Source organism: Oryx dammah, unplaced genomic scaffold (genome assembly GCF_014754425.2).
Source record: "Oryx dammah isolate SB20612 unplaced genomic scaffold, SCBI_Odam_1.1 HiC_scaffold_3, whole genome shotgun sequence".
Taxonomy (NCBI): domain Eukaryota; kingdom Metazoa; phylum Chordata; class Mammalia; order Artiodactyla; family Bovidae; genus Oryx; species Oryx dammah.
In genome coordinates, this window is record NW_024070187.1 from 40,414,528 (window position 1) to 40,420,880 (window position 6,353).

At 37.7% G+C, this 6,353-nt stretch overlaps 1 pseudogene; it reads left to right on the forward strand.

Moving 5' to 3' along the window:
- Positions 1-6,022: 6,022 nt before the first annotated feature.
- Positions 6,023-6,121, forward strand: LOC120862338 (annotated as a pseudogene).
- Positions 6,122-6,353: the final 232 nt, after the last annotated feature.

Consider the following 6,353-nt stretch of genomic DNA (forward strand, 5'->3'; position numbering starts at 1 on the left):
TAGATTCAAAGACCTTCAAAAGAAAGGCACTGATTCAAGATAGTATTTACAGAAGAAATTTAAACAAAGCATCAAAGCAATGGAAAAGATGGAATGGAATGTGCTTCTGGTGTGCACGTCTTATAAGAACAACCTCATTAGATATAAGGAAATATGAAGGATGAGGCAGATAGTTGTCAACTTTCCATGAGCATCTCTTTAATAAAATATATTAAAGAACAGAGGATAAGAGCCATGATACCCAATCAATTCAAGGAAAGGAAGGGCAAAGAATTCAGAACTGTATATAAGAAGATGCAGAATAATATCAAAGAGAACTATGAAAAATTCAGTAAAAAGTTGAGTGCAGAACAAAAAATAAAATTCTAAATAAATGAAAGATCTATCTTAGAATATTCCAAGCACTAAAATGTGAAATTAGAAACAAATAATAAATACAAGAGGATATGGATGAAATACTGATCTTTATAACCCCATAGTACCAACCAGAGTACCAGTTGGTACCAGAGTACCAGTTCTCTGGTTTCCTTTGACTCTGATTTTTCCTAGACTAAAGGTTATGAATGTATATGTACTATACAGTGATATTGAAATGCATTCATAAGATGTCAGAAAATGATATTCAGACATATATGAATTCATAACTAGTCCCTAAAGGTAATTTTGTTATAGATTATGTACTGTATGTTACTCAGATAACAACCAGGAAAGAGCGATACAGTCCCAGAGAAGTACAAAACAAGAATCATCACAAAGACAATACACAATGGAAATGTTCAAGAAAATACAGTGGAATGCTTTAACTAGGGATCAAGTCTCAAGATAGATTAATACTTTATATGAGTATATGTTCATTTGAGTAACATAATTAAAAATTGAACTATAAGCTGCTAGGACAGATTAGTGCCTACAAGCCACTTTCTCAGAGTAGTAAGAAATACAATAGGAAAACTTATAGACAAAAATAGTGTGACTACTGTTTGAAGTCCTAATCATATAAAGTTTATTCATTGTGGTTTTGGGTGCACCATAATAGTCATTTCATAAAATGTTATTTTACTGTAAGTACTGGGCACATATGAATAAATGCTTTGTACCTACCATATTATTCTTATAAGTTAATTAGGGAACCGAGATAAAAGAATATTCATAATTCATTCACAGTGATATAAAAGTGTATACACACACACATATATATGTTGTTTAGTTGCTAAGTTGTGTCAGATTCTTTGCTACACCATGGACCCTAGTCCACCATGTCCCTCTGTCTATGGGATTTTCCAGGCAAGAATACTGGAGTTGGTTACCATTTCCTTCCCCAGGGAACCTTCTTGATTCAGGGATTGAACCCGTGTCTCCTGGCCTTCTGCATTGGCAGGCAGATTCTTTACCACTGAGCCACCTGGGAAGCCAATGTTTCAGTTCAGTTCAGTCGCTAAGTCGTGTCTGACTCTTTGTGACCCATGGACTGCAGCATGCCAGGCTTCCCTGTCCATCACCAACTACTGGAGCTTACTCAAACTCATGTCCATTGAGTTGGTGATGCCATCCAACCATCTCATCCTCTGTCATCCCCTTCTCCTTCTGCCTTCAATCTTTCCCAGCATCAGGGTCTTTTCAAATGAGTCAGTTCTTCGCATCAGGTGACCAAAGTATTGGCATTTCAGGATCAGCATCAGAACTTCCAATGAATACTCAGGACTAATTTCCTTTAGGATGGACTGGTTGGTTGTTTATTACATACATATATTTGTAATAAAGGAGCACAGAAATCTGAAAGCAGGGAGATTGTCCTCAGTTACTGCTGGAGAAAACTATATGAAGAAGGCATTATGCCAGGTGAGACTGCATAACTCTAAGCAAACACAGAAGAAGTCTAGATTAGGCTCAAGCTACACAATGAAATAATTACAATCATTTCTCCCGAGAGCCAGCAGAAGTTCCCAACAAAATTTAGTCTAAGTTGCTTCTCATGCTTTGACCATAAGAAAACATCTCAATTTAACAAACATAATGGTAACTGAAAAACACTTAAATCAGAATTGATTCCGCATATATTGATTTTGGGGGAAGATATGCACTGTAAATGTATAACAAGGGATGATATTTCAACAGCTCTAAAGAGTGCATCAATTCATAAGCACAAAACAAGGAGATAAAATCTTATTGAATCTTCATTATCACTGTTCCAATTAATCAGTTGGGAAAAAGCCCAGGACAGTGGTGAAGCAACTGATTTTTTTCTGCATTCTGTACAAATACAACTCAAGAAATGGAAAATAAATAGTTAGACATGAAATTCCTGGATTAAAAAAAAATTAGGAAAGCAAATGGATATGTAATCAATAGCGCTATTAATGTGTACCAGCATCCTTGATAAAAGCAAACAAATGAAACCTCAAGAATGAAAGCAAAGCATTTGAGAGTGGGGCATACCACAAACAGAAGATTACATGGATTAGGTCAAATACTTCAACCACAGTCACAATCAGGCTGATTTGTTCTTTTACTCATGCAATTTTCATCCAGTTTCCAGAACTGACAACTCCCAAACCAGTCTGAAGTTTCAGGTCTAAATTCTAGAACAAGTCTGCAAAGCAGGCAGGAGAATCCCTAGATGAATAGCTGAAAGGTTTAACAATTTCTCAGTTTTGTATGTTAGATTAATTTACTGATTGTAGTTTTTCATTCCCCTGTAATAAAATTGTCTGTCCATATTATTTATTGTCTGATGGTGAGTTGAGTGTAATTCACTATATGAAACCATGTAATTTGCTTTAGCCAAACTAGATATTAGAAGATCTGATGAAAGCTGAAGCTTAAAATGTACCTGTATAAATGAGCTTTCCCTGTTACGACTTAGTGATTTCCTATGAAAAAGAAAACATTCTCTACAAACTGTTGCCTTTTCAGCCTGAGCATCAGAACAAAAATTCATGGAATGGATCTAAACTGAATCTTCAGTCTTTAGCCAAGGTAGGCTGACCCACATTATGAAACAGAGATATAGCTGAGCCCATTTTAGATAAGACAAAATGAGTGTGAGAATAATTATTCTTGTAAGCATTGTATTTTGGAGTTTTCAGCATTATATTGGCAATAGCTGACTGATACAAATACTTTTGAGTGTTAGTAATTGCTGTCTTAATTACCTTGCTCTTTTCAATCAAACTCAGCCTTCTATATCTCCAGTAACCAGATTAATGCTCTACTACAATCAATTTCCTTTCTGATCGGAGTCCCTTTGGTTGGATTTTTGTTACAGGCTATATTACTTCTGGATATTCTGTCTAACTGAAACCTACTGTCCACCTGCTTCTGTATAAAAATATCATTATATGCTTTACACATTATGTGAGATATATAAATGGTAATAACTAATACCACCATTTATTAAGAAACAGTTATAGGTCAGGCACATTTAGAAATATATTTCAGTTGATTTTAAAAAATTTTTTTTAAATGCAAGGTAAATCTTTTTTTTAGATGATTTTTTTTCTTTTTTTAAATATAAATTTATTTATTTTAATTGGAGGTTAATTATTTTACAATATTATATTGGTTTTGCCATACATCAACATGAATTCTCCACAGGTATACACGTGCTTCCCATCCTGAACCCCCCTCCCTCCTCCCTCCCCGTACCATCCCTCTGGGTCATCTCAGAGCACCAGCCCCAAGCATCCAGTATCATGCATCAAACCTGGACTGGCAATTCATTTCGCATATGATATTATACATGTTTCAATGCCATTCTCCCAAATCATCCCACCCTCCCCCTCTCCCACAGAGTCCAAAAGACTGTTCTATACATCTGTCTCTTTTGCTGTCTCACATACAAGGTTATCATTACCATCTTTCTAAATTCCATATATGAGTTAGTATACTGTATTGGTGTTTTTCTTTCTGGCTTACTTCACTCTGTATAATAGGCTCCAATTTCATCCACCTCATTAGAACTGATTCAAATGTATTCTTTTTAATGGCTGATTCTGGGCTAAACTCATTTATTTTTATTATTTCTATATCCCAAAGGCCTTAAACTCAGAAAGGGTGAGTAACCTGCTTAAGACATCTCAGTTCAGTTCAGTTCAGTCACTCAGTCGTATCCGACTCTTTGCAACCCCATGAACTGCAGCACACCAGGCCTCCCTGTCTATCACCAACTCCCGGAATTCACCCAAACTCATGTGCATCGAGTCGGTGATGCCATCCAGCCTTCTCATTCTCAGTCGTCCCCTTCTCCTCCTGCCCCCAATCCCTCCCAGCATCAGGGTCTTTTCCAATGAGTCCACTCTTTGCATCAGGTGGCCAAAGTATTGAGTTTCAGCTTCAGCATCAGTCCTTCCAATGAACACCCAGGACTGATTTCCTTTAGAATGGACTGGTTGGATCTCCTTGCAGTCCAAGGGACTCTCAAGAGGCTTCTCCAACACCACAGTTCAAAAGCATCAATTCTTCGGTGCTCAACTTCACACTCCAACTCTCACATCCATACATGACCACAGGAAAAACCATAGCCTTGACTAGATGGACCTTTGTTGGCAAAGTAATATCCCTGCTTTTTAAGATGCTATCTGGGTTGGTCATAACTTTCCTTCCAAGGAGTAAGCATCTTTTAATTTCATGGCTGCAATTACCATCTGCAGTGATTTTAGAGCCCAAAAAATAAAGTCTCTCACTGTTTCTACTGTTTCTCCATCTATTTGCCATGAAGTGATGGGACCAGATGCCATGATCTTCGTTTTCTGAATGTTGAGCTTTAAGCCAACTTTTTCACTCTCCTCTTTCACTTTCATCAGTAGGCTTTTTAGTTCCTCTTCACTTTCTGCCATAAGGGTGGTGTCATCTGCATATCTGAGGTTATTGATATTTCTCCCGGCAATCTTGATTCCAGCTTGTGCTTCTTCCAGCCCAGCGTTTCTCATGATGTACTCTGCATAGAAGTTAAATAAGCAGGGTGACAATATACGGCCTTGACGTACTCCTTTTCCTATTTGGAACTAGTCTGTGGTTCCATGTCCAGTTCTAACTGTTGCTTCCTGACCTGCATATAGGTTTCTCAAGAGGCAGGTCAGGTGGTCTGGTATTCCGATCTCTTTCAGACTTTTCCACAGTTGCTTGGGATCCACACAGTCAAAGGCTTTGGCATAGTCAATAAAGCAGAAATAGATGTTTTTCTGGAACTCTCTTGCTTTTTCCATGATCCAGTGGATGTTGGCAATTTGATCTCTGGTTCCTCTGCCTTTTATAAAATCAGCTTGAACATCTGGAAGTTCACGGTTCACGTATTGCTGAAGCCTGGCTTAGGGAATTTTGAGCATTACTTTACTAGCGTGTGAGATGAGTGCAATTGTGCGGTAGTCTGAACATTCTTTGGCATTGCCTTTCTTTGGGATTGGAATGAAAACTGACCTTTTCCAGTCCTGTGGCCACTGCTGAGTTTTCCAAATTTGCTGCCATATTGAGTGCAGCACTTTTACAGCATCATCTTCCAGGATTTGAAGTAGCTCAACTGGAATTCCATCACCTCCACTAGCTTTGTTCGTAGTGATGCTTTCTAAGGCCCACTTGACTTGACATTCCAGGATGTCTGGCTCTCGGTGAGTGGTCACACCATCGTGATTATCTGGGTCGTGAAGATCTTTTTTTGTACAGTTCTCCTGTGTATTCTTGCCATCTCTTAATATCTTCTGCTTCTGTTAGGTCCATACCATTTCTGTCCTTTATCGAGCCCATCTTTGCATGAAATGTCCCCTTGGTATCTCTAATTTTCTTGAAGATATCTCTAGTCTTTCCCATTCTGTTGTTTTCCTCTATTTCTTTGCTTTGATCACTGAGGAAGGCTAAGACACCTCAGACAGTAAATATTACAACCATGATCCAAATTCAGCTTTGCTTTTTAGGCTGTTTCCTGTCACACATTTAAAATGGAGGAATCATGAAGTTTTGAAGTGATAAGATACATGCCCATGTTATGTCTGAGTAGTTTCCAAGGGATAAAAATTGTCTACTGTTGTGCTTGCTTGGCTAGCAGATATACCAAAATCGGAATGATAAATAGATTAGCCTGGCCCCACACAAGGATGACACACAAATTCATGGAGCATTCCAAAGTTTTTGTAAACCAACTATACATTTAAAAACTGTCTACTGTGTAGACCTTAGAGTACTGATAAAATCTCCTTGGCTTGTCTAAAAGATGATATGTACTATGTCACTTGGCAAGCATGGTCAGAAAAGTGAGGATGGGTTGGATTAAGTGATGCAATTTTTATAAAAAAATAATTCTATTCATTTCAGCCATTTTAAGAAAGATTAATGGTAAAGTTTTAGTGTTTGGACATTTTCCA